The 20019-nt window shown below is 38.0% G+C and overlaps 1 long non-coding RNA gene across 1 annotated transcript in view; it reads right to left on the bottom strand.

Annotated features, from left to right (window-relative positions):
- Positions 1-20019, bottom strand: part of LOC132525906 (uncharacterized) — a 269675-nt gene that overhangs the window by 22885 nt on the left and 226771 nt on the right. Inside the window, exon 5 of the long non-coding RNA XR_009542401.1 lies at positions 13825-13859. This is a non-coding gene — a long non-coding RNA (uncharacterized LOC132525906). The remainder of the gene's footprint in view (positions 1-13824; positions 13860-20019) is intronic.

Below are 20019 nucleotides of genomic sequence, written 5' to 3'. Positions count from 1 at the left end.
AGAGGGCAGATCAGAGTAGGAGTGGCAGTAGAACAGCCTCTTCTACCTTTGGCATGGCAAGGATATGTGACTTTTCTCTGGGACAAGTGGAAATTGTAGAAGGTACCTATTAAAGAGCCACCAAACACAACCAGTTGTAATCATAGTACCATTTGCTATGTGTATACCACTTTCTTGTCTGTTTCTCTCACCATGAGGGCAGCAACTTTTTATATCCCAGTGTCTAGAAAAGTGTCTGGTACATGGTAAATATTCAACCAATATTCGTCTAATTAATTAACATAAAGAGACCTATCCTGGCCTCCCATTCTAAGCTCTATCTACTATAATCTTCTGGTCTCCCAACTTTCAACTTGACAGCACTGGTTTACCCATCCTTTCTGTATTTTAAAATTAGGACTTCTCTTTAATGTCTAAATTATCAAATCATAACAGAAATTGATCTCATTACATTATTGTTCTTATTCTATTTCCTAATTCTTCTTCCATTTTTTTTAAGCTTGGTAGTTGGCTTCAGACACAGAAAAGTTACGTTTTTATGAATTGACGTATATTGTAATGTATAAAACAAGCAATTGTTTGAGTCAATCAATCTTAAGATGCATTCCAACATTAGATCTCATACAATATAACCCTACCTTGCCAGGGAAAATACAGCAGACCTCATTTCTGGGAAATACATTAGTTTCATTTTGGTTGTTGCCTTGGCAGTTGGCCATGGGGGTAACAAAAAAGAAAAAGGCAAAAAAAAAAAAAAATCAAAGGAGTTCAATGCTTTAAAAACTCTGAAGTACCATTCTAAGTCACTGCAAATCTCTATCCAACCACTAGTATCTGTGCAGATTTTGAAATGAAGCTATACTGTTTACTACAAATCTTATTTTAAACATGAAAAGTGCAGTCAGTATATAGAACTGGGCTGAAACCATGAAAATGGGCAGTCAGGTCTAGGCTTTACGAAACTTTAAGCAAGGCTTCCAGACCTAACTGGCCCTAGTAACTGTTTTCCAAGTCCTCTCCAAAGTAAAGAGAGGACATAAGAATGAAAGTGGGACTTTTGTCCATGATAATCTCCAGAGTATTAATTCCAAAATTCCTTTCTCTGTACCCTTTCGTCCTCTCCACAATGAGGTCGCCACTCCTTTTTTCTCATCCTCTGTGATGGAGCCTATGGTACCCAACTCAGATGTACAAATGTAATTATTTTTGCCTCTTGTGCTTAACAGGCACAAACCCAATCATCCCTGTTAAACAGAACTTAAAACACTTCCAATGGAAACTCATATCCTTTTGGGTAGTCAAATGTCGGGTTTCTTCTGTTCCCCTTTTCTCTTGGGGGATTGTCTAATTTCCTAGGGGAATTACTCATCATCCTAAAATGAGTAGATCATGATTCTACTGCTAGCCATAGATGCTATGCATATTATCCATTTTAATGGACAGAGGCAGTAATTTCACTCGGGAAAAATTTTCAGTCTCCCCTTCCCATCCTTGATGACTTGGGCATGGCTCTGTTCTCACTGGCATCACTGAGCTCTAATGCCCCGTGTACCCTTAGAGCTCTCCCCTAAGTCTCTGCTAAAAGGTCTTCCTGACCCATGACAGACACATGGCAGGCACCTTGGTTCTCAACACTTCTAGGTTTCATATTCACTCAGGCATGTGGGGACTTTTCCTGTTTCACCTTCCTTCACCAATAGGCTGGATGCATTCTGCGTTCAGGATATCACAATGCTCCCCCAACTCCCTTTTCATGTTTCCCAGTACATTTCCTAATAAGCATATATTCCCCGTCCATTCTTTGGGGTTCACCCAAGGATGGTGTAACTTCTCAGGAAATCTTGTTAAACAGGCTCAAGGTCCAGTTGTGTTCAACTAGCCAAAAAAAGTAAGCATCCTTTTCTGCTTGATCTTAACTTTGAGATGTTGGGGGTGGGAGTTGTCTTTGGAGAAGATTTTACGATGCTCAAAGTGAGCCCACGATATTCTGTTCCTCTAATTAAATGAGTCTTCCTAATGACAGGATTTGATTAGTCCCCATCTTTCACTAACAGATGTTTATTTCATAAACTCAAATTGACTTTTCCTTTGAGCCAGTCTCTGTCAGTGCCATTAGGTAGGAGGTTTGGCAATGGGAAGGCACAGTTAGTTCCCAGTGGTGACAGGGAAAAGAACTCTAATCTAAAACAAGCCATAGGCTTTGTTGTTTCCTACAAGGAAACAAAAATAGAAATGCACTTGGGGAGGCTGACCTGGTAGATGTCTGGGATACCTTTGTGCTTCTAATAAAGAGGAGGGCAGACATGGACATAATATGCAAAGAAGAATATATGGCTTCATTTTTCTTAAGAGGAGAGGCAGTTTAAAATAGATCCCTTCTTTACTTACTCTTTGTAAAATATTGTGTGTTTCTTAGGAAAGGGTTTCTTTTCCACATGAAAACTGACATTCTCCTGCTCTGATATTGCAGTTATAAAAATTCTGATATGAGAAAAACATTCCACTTCAGTCCAGAACTGAGCTTTCTACATCATTTGAATCATCACACAGTAGCTTGCAACTCCGTGGGTGCAAAAAAAAAAAGAAAAAAGAAAAGAAAAAAGTTTGTTGACTAATGCTCCTCCTGAAAAAAGACCACATAGTAATTTTCTTCTCCCTTTTAAAAATGGAACAACGGTTACCCTTTATAGATCCACAGGACCTACAGTTTAAAACATTCTCCACACAACTTGGAAATGTATTACAATACTAATGAGAAAGAAAATGCAATAGTGTTCCCACTTTATAGGTATTAAAATGAGATATGGGGAAGAGATTTCAAGTCCTACAAATATAACTCATATTTATTGAACATCTAATATGTGCCAAGCACTGTTCTAAATATTTTATGTACAAAGGTCACTTAACCCACATCACAATCCTATGAGGTTTGTACTATTATTACCCCCTTTACAGATGCACAAGCAGGGATAAAGTAGTTGGGAAACTTGCTTCAAGTCATTCAGACAAAATGTGCTAGGGTCAGGATTTCAACCTAGACAGGCTGAGTCCATTGTCAACCCTCTTAATACTACACATGATGCCTTTTTTCCCTCCAGCTTCCTTGAGGTAAAATTGACGAAAGTGTGATATATTTAAAGTATACAGTGGGATGATTTGATATACATTTCTACTGTGAAATGATTCCCACAATCAAGTTAATTAACATATCCATCACCTCATATAGCTTTTTTTTTTTTGGTGAGAACACTTAAGATCTACTTTCTTAGCCAATTTCAAGTATACAACACAGTATCATTAACTATAGTCACCGTATTGCATATTTGATTATTTTATAACTGAAAATTTGCATCCTTTGACCTACATCTCCCCATTTCTTCCCTCCCCCAACCCCTGGCAATCATTATTCTACTCTCTGTTTAAATGAGTTTAATTTTTTAAAAGATTCCATAAATAAGTGATACCATACAGTATTTGTCTTTCTCTGTCTGCCTTAGCATAATGCCCTCCAGGTTCATCCATGTTGTTGCAAATAGCAGTATTTCCTTCTTTTTTATGGAATAAAATTCATTGTGTACATGTCACATTTTCCTTATCCACTCATCCATCGACACACACTTAGACATCTTTGAGAGATCTTTGAGATTTCAGCTCATTTGCATATATATCCAGAAGTGGGATCATATGGTAGTTATATATATATATATATATATATATTTTTTTTTTTTTTTTTTTTTTTTGCGGTACGCGGGCCTCTCACTGCCGCGGCCCCTCCTGTTGCGGAGCACAGGCTCCGGACGCGCAGGCTCAGCGGTCATGGCCCGCGGGCCCAGTCGCTCCGCGGCAATGTGGGATCCTCCCGGACCGGGGCACGAACCCGTGTCCCCTGCATTGGCAGGCGGACCCCCAACCACTGCGCCACCAGGGAAGCCCTGGTAGTTCTATTTTTAACTTTTTTGAGGAAACTCCATACTGTTTCCATAATGTCTGTGCCAATTTACATTTCCATCAATTGTGCTCAAGTGTTCCCTTTTCCCTATATCTTTGCCAGCACTTATCTTTTTTTTTTTTTTTTTTTTTTTTTGCGGTACGCGGGCCTCTCACTGCTGTGGCCTCTCCTGTCGCAGAGCACAGGCTCCAGACGCGCCGGCTCAGCGGCCATGGCTCACGGGCCCAGCCGCTCCGCGGCATGTGGGATCTTCCCAAACCGGGGCACGAACCCGCGTCCCCTGCATCAGCAGGCGGACTCTCAACCACTGCGCCACCAGGGAAGCCCTACTATAGCTTTGTAATAAACTTTGAAATCAGGAAGTATGACACCTCCAGCTTTGCCCTTCTTGCTCAAGATTGCTTTAGCTATTTTGGATCTTCCATGGTTTCATACGATTTTTAGGATTGTTTTTTCTTTTTCTGTAAAAAAATGCCATTGGAGTTTTGATAGGGATTGCATTGGATATATAGATCACTTTGGGTAGTATGGACATTTTAACAATATTAATTCTTTCAATCCATGAACATGTGATATATTTCCATTAATTTATATCTTCTTCAATTTCTTCCATCTATGTTTGTCGTTTTCCATATACAGATCTTTTACCTCCTTGGTTAAATTTATTCGTGTTTTTTTCTTTTTGATGCTACTGTAAATGGGTTTTTTTCTCAATTTCTTTTTCAGATAGCTCATTGTTTGCACGATGCCTTTTTTATACATATGTAGTGAAACTACATCATTTATTGCAGCAGAATCTAACTGTCATGTTAACTGACATTTAGCTATTTAGTGTCTTTAAAAATAAAAATTAGGTTTAAAAATGTTCTCTGTGATGGAAAATGCAGAAAATTTTAAGGAGGGAGCCAAACCAATTCTTGAAGATTTAAACCGCCCTCCAGGTGCGTCTGGGTGTTCAGAAGATAAGTCAAAGTGCTTGGTGGCATCTGGTTAAAAAACATATATTTGAGGTTCAAATATAACAGACATTAGCAAATGTAACTGGGCTTGCTACTTTCGGAGATCATTCTTTATCAAAGAAACTCAAGGTTTTTTTTCACTGAAATATACCATTTATCTATCTTAAGGACCTTGGTCAATAGAATCTGATGAAATATAAATATGTAAAGAAGAACCTGCATTAACTTAATGCCTTACAGTTTACTAAGTACCTTCCTGTAGGCATTTTATTTACAGAAAGGAGGAGATGTATGAATTCTCCCCTTTTTAGTTGAGGAAGCAGAGGTCCAGAGATATTAAACGTCTTACTCAAGGGCACACAACTGTGAAGTTATGTGATTGTGATGCAAATCAATTCCATTTCTCTTTCAACTACATATCTGGAATGTTTTAGCACTTGCAATTTTTGGAGTGTTTTCATATATGCATATTTACTCTATTCTTACAGTAGCCCCAGGGAATGATGGTGACTAGCATTTAAGGGTATGGACTTCAAAATCAGATTGCCTCAGTTCAAATTCTGACTCTGCTGCTTACTATGTGACCTTAGACAAGGTACCTGACCTCTTCGCGTTTCAGTTTCGTCACCTCTAAAACAGGATTATAATATCTATCTCACAGGGGAAAGGGGAGGATATGTAAGTATTAAGTGAGATACTATAAGAAAAAGACTTGAAACAGGACCTGGCACAAAGTAATATATGTGAGTTTTTACACTGAGTATGTGTTAGTTCTTACATATAGGATTGTTATGTCATTTTATAGATAAAAGAACTGTGGCCTCAAGTTTAATGACTTGCCTGCTGATTTAGAATCCAAACTCAATTCTACTGATTCACAATCTGCTTCTATCTCACTACCCCAGCCTGGTTTATGTAGAAATCTAGCCTTTACTGAATTCTATTCAAGTTGGAGAATTATAGACAAGAGTTCTAAATCAGGTGTCCATCTGTGGATTTAGGGGTTACGAAAACCCTCTAAAATGGTATGGAAAATGTGTCTTAGTATATTTTTCAAGAAAAAGGCTCACAGCTTTCATCAGGTTCATGAAAGAGGTCCAAAACTCATAAAGGTTAGGAGACACTGACTGTGAGACAGTATAGCATAACATTTAGGGTCCTAGTCTTTGGAACTGCCTGGGTTCAAATCACAAGTCTAACATTTATTAACTCTGTGACCATGGGCAACTTAATCATCCTGTAACTTTATTTTCTCATCTGTAAAAGTATCATGATAATTTGTAAGGATTAAATTAATTAATACATATAAAAACAATTAGAACACTGCTTGGCACATAACAAGCTCCATATAAAGGTCATGATCAAAGGATGCTTAAAAACCAAGTGGATTTAATCCACTTGGAAAGTGAGTTAGTAGTATAGCTAATATCAATGGAACTCAGCACTATGCCTGCCTGGCCTATTGCTATGGTACACAGCCTCTAAGATGGTCCCAATGATCCCCACTTCCTGGTTTTCACACCCTTGTGTAACTCCCTTCTCCTGAGTGGATTTATTGAGCTTCTAATGAATCATATATGCACAAGTGATGGAATGCTACTTCTGAAACTAGGTTATAAAAAGACAGTGGTTTCTGTCTTGGATGTTCTCTTGTTCTTGGACTGTAAACTGTTGGGGAGGTCACCCACCATGTTATCAGGCAGCCCTGTGGAGAGGTCCATGTGAAAAGAAACTGAGGGAGGCCTCTGGCTGACATCAAGGAAACAAGGCCCTCAGTCTAACAGCCGTAGGAATAGAGGCCCACATGAGCAAACCTGAAAGCAAATCTTCCTCCAGTCAGGTTTTAAGATGAAACTTCAGACCCAGCCCACAACTTGGCTGCAACCTCATGAGGGAATTTAAGCCAGAGCCACCCAACTAAGCTGGACCCAGATTCATGACCCACAGAAACCATCAGATAATAAATATTTATTGTTTTAGGCCACCAAGTTTGTGGCTAATTTTTTTGCAGCAATAGAGCTCTCATTTAGAACTTACAACCACCCTATGATGTAGGTATTATACTGATTTACAGAGGAAACCAGGAGAGGTCAAATGACTAATTCCTACTGGTACCGAATTTTGCCTGATTCCAAAGCCATGCTCTTTCTTTTTTTTTTTTTTTTTAAGATTTTTTTATTTGATGTGGACCATTTTTAAAGTGTTTATTGAATCTGTTACAATATTGCTTCTGTTTTATGTTTTGTTTTTTTGGCTGTGAGGTATGTGGGATCTTGGCTCCCCAACCAGAGATTGAACCCACACCCCCTGCATTGGAAGGGGAAGTCTTAACCACTGGACCACCAGGGAAGTCCCAAAGCCATGCTCTTTCTTAGCTAGGATATTAATTTCTTTTTTTACTCATTTTTGAGATTACTTTTGAATCTGTGTAGGTTTTTCTTTCAAAAATTAAAATAAGAAGCCCTCTGCAAGGCCATGAAGATGAGCCGTTCTGTCTCTCTGCAGCTCTTCTTATCCTCCTGGCCACCCTGGTGGCTGGCACCCCAGGGGATGAAAACAAGAGCCCTGCCCAAGCCCTGTGGCCTGGTTTCTGCCTGGAGCCTCTGTACACGGGTCTCTGCAGGGCCTGGAAGATCAGGTACTTCTACAACTCTAAGTCTTGGCTCTGTGAGACCTTTGTATATGGCGGCTGCCGTGAGAAGAAGACCTGTGGTGGTGCTGTGGGGGCCTGACGAGGACCTGTGAACTGTGCTCCCTGGAGACGCTGAAGTTTGGGGAGGACCCACGCAGGGCTGGGCTGTGGCTGCTTCTGAAACAGTATGGCCTCCTCCACTTCCTTCTCAGTGCTACCCTCCTCTGAAGAACCCTGCCCCTTTCCTTCTCCCCATGGGTCTACATGCCTTTTCTCTGTCTCATCCAGTTGGCTCTAAGCACCATTAGAGCAAGTCTTTACTTTCTCCCTAGCACTTAGCACAGTTCCTGGCACAAAGGAGACAGTCCATAAATATTTGAGGAAGAAAGGAATGAATGCAGGAGCACATTCCCCATGACCCTAGTAACTACAGTGCCTATGGTTTGAAGGCAGGATTCTTGTCCCAACCCTAATCCTCACTGAATCCTCACCTTCATCCCCCTCCCCACCATCACTGCTCTCTTTGTGAGTGGCCAAGGTGGAATTTCTGGCATCCAGTTCTCAGCATCAGTGGCTGCAGAGATCTTTTCAATAAAGAAGTCCCTTTCCCTCACAGTGATGTTGAACATTTTCCTGTCTGTGGCTTCAGTCTGGCCTTATACTTAAATAAATTCATTTTCTTATTAATCTAAAAAAACTTAAAATAAGACTTACTGAAGTTATTCAGGAATAAACTTTGATCTACTTTTGAAACATATTACTGATTTTTATTTTAACTGGACCTTGGAAGCCTTAGTAACTCTCACAGAGAAAAATACTAGGTTTTATACACATTTATGTTATAGGGAATACAGTCTAAGATTTTTATAAACATTAAATTATAGAGCCTAAGTCTGAGCTCTTCAAAATAACCTCCAAATTATTATTGTTATTTATTTTGGGAACAAAGCCCCAACCCCCCCACCCCTGCCACTGGCAATTACCAATTTGTTCTCTTTTATCTAGTAGCTTTTTTTTTTTTTTTTTTTAGATTCTCCATATGAGAGATCAAATGGTATTTGTCTTTCTCTGTCTGACTTATTTCACTTAGCAAAATACCTTCAAGGTCTATTTGCGCTGTCACAAATAGCAAGATTTCATATTTTTTATGGCTAAATAATATTCCATTGTATAAAGATTTTCTTTTTTCATTCACCCATTAATGGACACTTAAATTGTTTCCATGTCTTAACTATTGTATATAATGCTGCAATGAACATGGGAATGCATATACCTTTTCAAGTTAGCATTTTTGTTTTCTTCAGATATATTGCTCAAATTGAAGGATCACATGGTGTTCTATTTTTAATTTTATGAGGAACCTCCATCTGTTTTCCATAGTGGCTGCACCAAGTTACATTCCCACCAACAGTGCATAAGGGTTCCCTTTTCTCCACATCCTTGCCAACACTTATTTCTTGTCTTTTTGATGAAAGCTATTCTAACGGGTGGGGGGTGATATCTCATTTGTGATTTTGATTTGCATATCCCCGATGATTAATGATGCTGAGAAGTTTTTCATGTACCTGTTGGCCGTCTGTATATCTTCTTTGGAAAAATATCTATTCAAATCTTCTGCTCATTTTTAAATCATATTGTTTTTGTTTTGCTATTGAGTTCTATGAGTTCTTTATATATTTAGGATATTAGCCACTTACAGAAATATGATTTGCAAATATTTTCTCCCATTCAGTAGGTTTCATTTTGTTGATGGCTTCATTTGCTGTGCAGAAGTTTTTTAGTATGATGTAGTCTCATTTATTTTTGCTTTTGTTACTTTTCCTTTTGGTGTTAGAGTCAAAAAATCATGTCTAAGACTTATGTCAAGGAGCTTACTGTCTATGTTTTCTTTTATGACTTTTATGGTTTCAGGTCATACAATCAAGTCTTTAATCCATTTTGTGTTAATTTTTGTGTATGGTGTAAGATAAGGGTGCAGTTTCATTCTTTTGCATGTGGCTGTCCAGTTTTTCCAACATCTATTGAAGAGACTGTCCTTTCCCCATTGTACAGTCTTGTCCTTTGTCCCTTGTTGCAAATTAATTGACCCATATGCATGGATTTATTTCTGGGCTCTCTATTCTGTTCGATTGATCTCTGTGTCTGTTTTTATGCCAATACTACACTGTTTCCATTACTATAGATTTGTAATATAGTTTGAAATCAGGGAGCATGGTATCCCCAGCGTTGTTCTTCTTTCTGAAGATTGCCTTGACTATTTGAGATTTTTTTTTAGTTCCATACAAATTTTAGGATTATTTGTTTTATCTCTCTGAAAAATGCCAATGGAATTTTAACAGAGATTGCATTGAGTCTGTTGAGTAGTACTGACATTTTAACAGTATTGATTCTTTCAATCCATGAGCATGGAATATCCATTTATTGGTGTCTGTTTCAATTTCTTTCACTGATGTCTTATAGTTTTCAATATATATATCTTTCACCTCCTTGATTAAGGGAACATAGTCCTTTTAAAAAATCATTTATATTTAAATTTATTAAAAGCATTAAGTAAGATGGATAATTACCCATCACCTATTGACTCCCATCCTCAAATAAAATTTCCTCAGTAAGACAGTGGTCTCTTGACTCTGGGCCCTTTGACTCTTGGTCCAGCAATCTGACAGTTCCATCCCTGATTTCACAGTGCAGGAAATACTTAGAGTCCTGGGATAGTTAATGATCCATGCCAAACCATTAGAACAAGCTATAGGACCCATTTAAACTTGTGTTCAGTTTGAAGAAGAACATTAAAGAAGAGATATTTATGACTTCAGAATATAGTTCAGGCTTCATAAACCAATTCCTTGACAGAACCCCTTCCCTCTGACTTTCTGAAATAATTACTAACTTTAACTCAATGGGATATTAAAAATTGATCTCTGGTTACTGTAGCAAATTGAGAACAAAATGAAAATCATTAATCCCAGAGGCAAAGATGTCTTGAGTACAGAAACATTCCAGAGGAATATGTTACAAAAATGACTAAATGTATTTTTGTTTCAGATACCGTAATTCTCTCTCTCTATCTGCTCATCCATCTATCTATACATCATCTATGTTAGAATCAGCCTCTCAATATTTAAATTATTCCTAATTTCAAAACAGACAATAAATGCTTCTTGGGTCAATAGTGCCCCAAAGGAGTGACATATCCATAGTTTTTTAGAGGGTGAGTTATTTGAATGTTTAAGGCTTAATGAAAATACAGTATAAAAATGTTAAAAACAAAAATCTAATTTTTGACACTGTATATACAATAAAATTTTTTCTTAAATTTAGTTTCATCATTTTAACAATACATTTAAGATGGATCCCGGTTGACTTTACTCACAGTAGGTGCTGAAGACTAAAATTGGTTTGTGTATATGTAGAGAGAATGCATCTCTGTGGGTGTGATAAATAAGTGATACGATTAGACATAAAAATTAGAGAATACCTGCCATTGATAATAATGGATCATCAAGACTGACTATCAGGCACTTCCCTTGTGGCACAGTGGTTAAGAATCTGCCTGCCAATGCAGAGGACACGGGTTTGATCCCTGGTCTGGGAAGATCTCACATGTCATGGAGCAACTAAGCCCGTGAGCCATAACTACTGAGCTTGCACTCTAGAGCCTGTGAGCCACAACTACTGAAGCCCACACACCTAGAGCCCGTGCTCCGCAACAAGAGAAACTACCGCAATGAGAAGCCCTTGCACCTCAACGAAGAGTAGCCTCGACTCACCCAACTAGAGAAAGCCCGCGCACAGCAACTAAGGCCTAATGCAGCCAAAAAAAAAAAAAAAAGTTAAAGACTGACTATCAGTACTCAGTGCTTTTGCTAGGCTGAATACCACACTATTTTGTTTTTTGGATGGATCAAAACCAGGAATTGGCATAATCACTGATACAATCTCAATCTTAACATTAATCTTAAAAATATATTCTGCATTGTATGGGGTAGAGTATTTAAAAAAAAAGAAAAGGGCTTAGGATCAGGGATAAGGGATTTTGGTCCTGTTTTGCCACTATGTGATTTCCAATGCAACTTTGGGAAAGTTGCCTTTTCTCTCTGGGATTAATCTTCCTTATCTATAAAGTGAGAAGATTGATCTTTAAGATTCCTTCCAATATTAATACTTTAGACTGAATAATTACAACCTAATTTAAAGTATCTTAAAATATTCAAATAACTGAAAAAACTGTTTCTAAAAAAACATACAGTTATATTACTCCTTTAGGGCACCCAACAAACATTTATTTCCAAGTACAATGGATCCGTACGGTTCACATACTCTGTATCTGTGAATTTGCCAGCTCACTAAAATTTGTAACCCCAAAAATCAAAACTCACATCGCTTTTGTGGGCATTCATGGATATGCTCAATGTGTTGAAAAATTTGAGTCACACAATGTACATGTTCCCAGCTGAGGTCAAATAAGGCAAAGTTCTGTCTGCTTGTTTCAGCTCTCCTACTATAAAGTGCCTTTTTTTGCAGTCTTTTTAGTGCCACATTATTTGCTTTTTTTTTTTTCACTTTTTGTTGGTGATTTCTCTGTTTCAAATTGCCCCCAAGAGCAATGCTAATGTTCCCAAGTCCAAGAAGGCTCTGATGTACCTTATGTAGAAAACACGTGTGTTAGATAAGCTTTGTTCAGGCATGAGTTGTAGTTTTGTTGGTGATGAGTTCAATGTTAAAGAATCAAAAATATGTATTAAATAGGGTGTCTTTTAATAAAAACACACATAAAACAAGGTTATATATTGATTGGTCGATGAAAATGTTATGACCAGAGACTTGCAGTAATCTAACCCTGTATTTCCCCTAGGAGTTTGCAAAAATGTTCTTTCCAAATATTATCCTTCTCTAAAAATTCTTTAGTAACTGTACAATATAATTTTATTTTCATATAGTTTTTCAGGTGTTCACCAAAGTATTTGATGTGACAATCATAATGTAAGGTACAGCTAAACGTTTAGGATTCCATCTTTTCTGTTAATAATACTCCTCTCTGCTATTTCTAAATTTCTTCATTTTCCAACTTATTTCCACTTGAGTTGTATCTGAACAGTCCAAGATTTCATTTGATATTATAATTCTTCTAAAACATTATTTTACAGGGAACCTCCCTTCCTATAACTCAATAAAACACTTACCTTCTTTGAGTTCACATTCAGCCTGCTCAATATTCTATCTCTGGGAATGTAACAGCATCATTTTGACAGAAGCATATCTAAACATATTAATACCCTGGAGAACATGCCTAGGAGATGGGAGCAATACAGTTTCAAAGAGTGCACTTGATTTTCCAATAAAAACTTGAAACCCTATGATCTGAACCATCTGTGGACAATTTGATAAACAGATACAAGAGGAAGGGTGGAAAAAAAAAAGATGCTCTTGATATTTTACTCCTTGTGTTAACAACAGATTGCTGGAGTTACTACTTTCGAATTCTGAAAATATTGAAACTGATTTCAAACCAATACAGGCAATGGGTTTTATAATAGCTTGAATTGCAAGTTAAATAGGGAGAAATACACCCTGTTTAACATAGAGCAATCTGTGTATGGTGGAATAATGTATTGCCATATTAATCTGCATTTTATTCTCACTGCTGTAAATAATTTTCACCTCTTTGTCTAAAGAAGATAGCAATGTTTTTGTCTTTGCTTTTCCCAGAAATGGGAATAAACACAAGCATACCCAAAAGATCACTTCCAAACAGAACATTTGTTTTCAAAAGTCTAGGCTCATAAGAGAATATGGAACTAGATTATCTAAGTAGAGGGATTTCAGGATTGGGAAAGGTAATAAATTAGCCTTTAGACAAGAAAGGTTTTGAGAGAGTTTTTCTGGAAAATGGTGGAGTAGGAGTCTGGAAAGTTCAGAAGCAATGGAGTATGATGTGCTGATCCGTAGTCTACTACCAGGGAGATGCTGGTCTCAGGTGAGATGACTGCGAGGTGTACCTGAGAAGGTCAGTGACTAGAGAATGCAGTTTCCAGCCTCAGCAAATATCTAAATGCCCTTTGATAGAGGCAGAGAAGGTGCATGTAACAGTGATGACCAGTGTGCACTGCAGACCAGAAGGCTATTCTTCAAATATTCTTCAAATATTGTGATTCTCAATAAATGCTGGAGGGAGTGTGGAGAAAAGGGAACCCTCCTACACTGTTGGTGGGAATGTAAATTGGTGCAGCCACTATGGAGAACAGTGTGGAGGTTCCTTAAAAAAAAACTACAAATAGACTTACCATATGATCCAGCAATCCCACTCCTGGGCATATATCTGGAAAAGACAAAAATTCTAATTCAAAAACATATATGCAATGTTCATAGCAGCACTATTTATAATAGCCAAGATATGGAGACAACCTAAATACCCACTGACAGATGAATGGATAAAGAAGATGTGGTATACAATGGAATACTACTCAGCCATAAAAAAGAATGAAATATTGCTATTTGCAACAACATGGATGGACTTAGAGGATATTATGCTAAGTGAAGTAAGTCAGACAGAGAATGACACAGATAACACTCCACTATTTATAAAATATATAAACCACAAGGATTTACTGAATAGCACAGGAAACTATGTTCAATATCTTATAATAACCTACAGTGGAAAATAATCTGAAAAAGAATATATATATATATATACACACACACACACACACACATAACTGAATCGCTTTGCTGTACACCTGAAACTAACACAATATTGTAAATCAACTATAGTTCAATTAAAAAAGAAAGAGACACTTTGCAGATTTAACAACAGCAACAACAAAATATTTTGACTCTCATATTACTCTAGGCTCCCTGCAAAAACATAAATTTCAATTTTGAAAGTTCTGAGTACATTGATCTGATTTTTTTTTAAGAAAAATAAGATCATGTTTCTTGCATTGGCTCATAGACAAAACTCATACCCATATGTTAACTCATGTAACCCTAGCAACCCTGCAGTGTTGGTGCCATTAAACCTATTTTACAGATAAGGAAAGTGAGGCACAGAAAAGTCAACTACCTTGTCTAATGTCACAGAGCTAGGAGGTAACAGAGCTGGGATTTGAACCTGAACAGCTTGGCTAGACACTCTGTGCGCCTGAACACTCCTCTCTTCTGCCTATACTGTCATGTCCATGTCAGGCCCCTTAACTCTTTTTAAAAGTGATCTGCTACAAATAATTACTGTGCATGTGTTTTATCTCCTCTTAACTCCCTGAGGACTGGAATGCTTCTTATTCTTTGTGTTTCCTACAGTGCCTGACACTGACCTGGGAAAAAAATGCCACTCTTACATAAATATGTAAAAATCAAGCTTGTTTACAAAACAGATCTGAATATATGTGTGCAAAGACACACACATGTATATGTAGTCTTTAAAACACAGATGGACGTCCAGGATCCATCAGATTCAATGCAATAAATATCTATAGTAAATGTCTCAAACCATGTTAATCACATATTAAAATACATTTCCACTAAAGAATACATTGATATTTTTCATTATATGTTTCACTTCATGACATCAGAACATACAATAAAAATGGTAATTAGACATGTTTTTTAAAGCAGCGAGTAAACTAGCTCTGAAGTTTATTTTGAATGCCATTTTAGAACTATTTTGAGAAAGGAATACATGATTTTTCAAGAGCATGCCACAGCTAATGGAGAGGAGCCTACTCAAATCCCCCTTCAGACCTGAAGAACTTATGCCCCACCTGCCAGGAGTGCTGCCAGCTGCCAGTCCTCCAAGCTGAGCCCTTTGCCAGAAATTACCCTCAACTGGGGAAACCCGCCTCAAGCAGAAGTACCCAGCACACGATCACTGGTCAATGTGGGAATACAATGGTACGGCCCTCCTTGTCACAACTTGAGACCACTTCGATGGGCCATCATAACTTCAGAGCTCCCCGTGAGATTAATCTATGGCCTTCCTTGAAACTGAATCAACACCTAACTTCTCCCTCTGCCTAATCTTATTTTCTTCCCTTTCCTTCCACCAAGTGTTGGTCCTGAGAGCCCTCCAAATAAACTTCCGCATGCTAATCTTCATGTCAGTATCTGCTTCTTGTGGAAATCAAGCTGGGACATTTCATGCATCCAAACAGATGCTACATGCTAAACTGCCATCGGCCTTGTTTCTTTGGAGACATGCTCAATACATGTTTTTCCTGCTGAAGTACTTATGTAATCTAACCTAATAGAAGTAGATAAGCCATGTCCAAAGAGTCAAGAGGCTTATCTGGCCCTGCTGTGATTCCCAACATTAAAATAAGAAGATCCTCTTCTAAACAATTATTAGATCTTCATGTGATAGTATCCATTGATTGCAACTGTAGTCGCTAACACTGAGTGCTCATGAGGTATCCGGCATCATGGCAAATGATTTGCATGTATTTATCCTTTAGGCCTTATAACAACCCTGTGAGGTAGATACTATTATCAACTCTTGATTTGCATGTATTTATCCTTTAGGCCTTATAACAACCCTGTGAGGTAGATACTATTATCAACTCACTGTACAGCAGGGCTCACAATAGTTAAATAACTTTCTCAAGGTTACAGGGTGACATGGCTTTCTGTCTGCAGCCCCTGAGTACCGCTATATTGCCTCGCCTAAATGCATAATGACAAAGATCTATAAAGAATTCAGTAATGCATTTAAATTACTTTCCATTTTATCCACCATAAAACAGCACCTGAATTCATTTGAAATATAGTAGTACATAAGTACTATTTTTATTCAGCCCACAGACAATTTTTGGAATGCATATGCATTTGAAAACCTCCTTCAAAACCTCTGCACCTCTCATGGAGTCCTCTACTCCTCACTCAAAGGTTAGTGACCATTGCCCTAAAGAATATATATAACACTCCCATCCTATGCTCCTGATACTTAGGTTACCGACTCTACACCTGAAAAATAGACATAAAATAGTTAAAAGCAGAAAAATGGGGAAAGTTCAAAAGTGGCAAATGCTATTAACTTTGAAAAGCAGTAGCCCGAGGGAGGATGTAGGGAATCTTGATATGACTTGGTGCAGATTCTAACATTTACTACCATTATTGTCCCCTGAGAACCATCTTGGCGAAAGAATGTGAGCACCCCAAATCTTGAGATTTTCATTAATACCTTTAATTTTCAGAGATGTGGACTAAAGGAATAAGTAATGCAGGAAAAACAGTCAAGGCAAATTCTTAAGAGTAAGTGTCATGCCCATGATGAGTGAGCTGGAACAAGAAAATGCCAGCAGGGACACAATTTTCCAAAGCTACATTTTAAGTTGCGTGAATTACCTGAAGGCCTAGTGTATTCTACCAGAAAAACAGGATATTCCTCCAACCAGGTGAAATACATAGTACAGGATATTTGACAACTCAGAAGAGAGCAAATCCTAAGTGTTTCAGTTCTTTGTCAAAGCAAACTGTAATGTCAGGAGCTGATGAATGCTTCCCCTAATCTTGCCTCTGCCCCTGCTCTAAAGCAAAAAGGAGAGAAAAGAAGAGAGACAGAGAAAGAGAATCATAAGGCTGACAAAAGGTAGGCAGGCTTAGAACCGTACATGGAATCTACAGATTTCAACAAATGTCAGCCACTGATCTTTTTATAGAAAATAATGTAAGTATTGCCCATTTTGACAAAACAAGTATACTAATATAAATAACCTATATAAGGATGTGAGGGAAAATGGAGCAGGAAGAAATGTTCATCTGAATGTGTCCTATTCTTCACAGCAGGCAGGCATTCAGTACCATTTAAATTTGAAATCTAGAGTTTAAAGAAGTGACTGGCACATCATATTTTTTCACACTATTTTTACCTACCTTTAGGACAATCATCTGTTAGGAACTAATATATGTTTGGGAAAGAACTAGTTATTCACTTCTGTTTATTTTCATTTGTTATAATAAAATAACTTAATACACAATTTAAAATAGAATGTATTCCATGATGCCATTTTATGAAAATCATTCTCATTCGTCTACCTACCGACCCATTCCCCTATCTATCTACTTATTTGTCTGTCTGTAGACACAAAGAAATATCTGCTATTATGTTCATTTAATGGTGATGGTGTTTATTTCTGGTTGATGAGATTATTTTTCTCTCTCCTGTGTTGCTTGAGCTTTTTTTTTTTTTTTTTTTTTTTTTGCGGTACGCGGGCCTCTCACCGCTGTGGCCTCTCACTGCTGTGGCCTCTCCCGTTGCGGAGCACAGGCTCCGGACGCGCAGGCCCAGCAGCCATGGTTCACGGGCCCAGCCGCTCCGCGGCACGTGGGATCCTCCCGGACCGGGGCACGAACCCTCGTCCCCTGCATCGGCAGGCGGACTCTCAACCACTGCGCCACCAGGGAAGCCCTTGTTTGAGCTTTTTAATGATGATTAGGTATCATTCTATTAAAAATAATAAAGGTGTTCTCTTGTGGAAAATTTTAAAAGATGGCCCAAATGAGAAAAGCAAAGTCTATTTATTCAGAGCTTGCGATAGTAACCATTGCTTGCGCTTTGGCAGAGGCTCAAAGACAAGCAGAAGAATGGGCAAGCTTTCTAGTGGAAAGAAGAGAAGTCTCAGGTGTGCTCTGATTGGGGGCTTTTAGGCATGGGGAAGCTGGAGGTGGGCTAACTAGAAGTTAGCATCCCGTGTCATTGGTTAGGGTACCTATTTGGCTTTCTCTGGTTGGCCCTAAGTTGGAAGTGGTGACAAAAATTAGGGAAGCTGTCCGTTATTAATCAAGTCCTGGCCATTTGGGGGGCTGATTGTTCCAGGAGTAATTGTGTGGCATCCCGAGTCAACCAGCTGGGATAATGGGCTGAATTCCCATAAGTCTGACTTGCAGACAGTAGGCTGTCTTCCTGAGCTGGTTACTCTAGAAAATGGGCTGGTTTCCAGGCTGATTGCTATGTATTATGGACCAGAGTTTTCTTTCTTAAAATATCTATCCATTGTTCATTTACATATTTTGTCTTTCACTTAAAACAAACACCATAAAAAACAATAACAGACAAAAAAATTGTGTGAACAGTTTTTAAACAGTTCTTGGGGTTCTGTTGAGGGGCTCCAGAGACTGGCACACCGATGGATGGACCAGTTAGTCCCAACTCGTGTTTGTTTTTTCCATTTTATCAATATGGCTCTTTCTAAGCTTTTGGGTTCTTCCTACAACTTTAAGAAAATATTCTTCAATTACAAAAGTTGGATAACATTCAATTATATGACCTGTACATCTGAGCTACTCTAAGGAAATACTGCAATCTGTCATGAGGTGCAACATAATATGCAACACAGGATAGTGGCTCATTGTATGACTTGGGTAATTAGCTAAATCTCATTTTCCTCATCTCTAAACTGGGAAAAATCACATATAATAAATAATGTCAATAATTGCATTGTAAGTATAATAAAGGATTAATCTCAGGAACAAATTTAAACTTTTTAATCTGAAGAACACTGTACAAGGAAATTGTTATATGTTTAATTTAATATACTTCATGTTTTTTCTACTTCTAACTGGAATAATTATGTTGCTATATAAAAAATAAGTGATCTGATCTCCATACTCTAGTTATGTTTATACTTATTTCAGTCCATATAGCATTTCACTTGATCATAATGAGGCTATTCCTATTTCTTTTTTTTTTTTTAGTTTTTTTTTAATTAATTAATTTATTTTTATTTTTGGCTGTGTTGGGTCTTCGTTTCTGTGCGAGGGCTTTCTCTAGTTGCGGCAAGCGAGGGCCACTCTTCATCGCGGTGCGCGGGCCTCTCACTGTCGCGGCCTTTCTTGTTGCGGAGCACAGGCTCCAGACGCGCAGGCTCAGTAGTTGTGGCTCACAGGCCTAGTTGCTCCGCGGCATGTGGGATCCTCCCATACCAGGGCTCGAACCCGTGTCCCCTGCATTGGCAGGCAGATTCTCAACCACTGCGCCACCAGGGAAGCCCCGCTATTCCTATTTCTGATTAAAAAGCACAAATTCAAATAGCTTTGATTCTTAACAAAACTGGATGCTGATCTTGTGTACAGATACTTTTTCTTCAGACTGACTGATTTCCCTTATCTTCGTTTACTTGGGCTGTCACTTAGAAGCCCATACTACAATTCATTAAACAGTCTGAGAACATTGTTTCTTTCTTCGTTTAATGCTCCTAAACCTGGAATTAGCGTCAAATCATTTTTTGTTTTAAAAATGACCACAACTGATTATGAATGATTTTATTTCTTTTGCTACATGATTCTCTATTCTAAATATTATGACTTGTTCATGTATTACTTTTATGTATTAAAATAGCATCAGAGAAAAAGGAAAATGTCACCACATTGAGTTTTATGACACAAATATCTTGTATCTTGATTGCTACTCTTTTCAAGCAGAGACTCATTTTACATACAATGACAGGTCCCCTTTCTCTTGGGATGTGAAAGGCAAAGAGAACTGA

The sequence above is a fragment of the Lagenorhynchus albirostris genome, chromosome 9 (genome assembly GCF_949774975.1).
Source record: "Lagenorhynchus albirostris chromosome 9, mLagAlb1.1, whole genome shotgun sequence".
Taxonomy (NCBI): Eukaryota; Metazoa; Chordata; class Mammalia; order Artiodactyla; family Delphinidae; genus Lagenorhynchus; species Lagenorhynchus albirostris.
The sequence above is the reverse complement of the archived record's forward strand: the minus strand, read 5'-3'. Positions and strand labels throughout refer to the sequence as shown.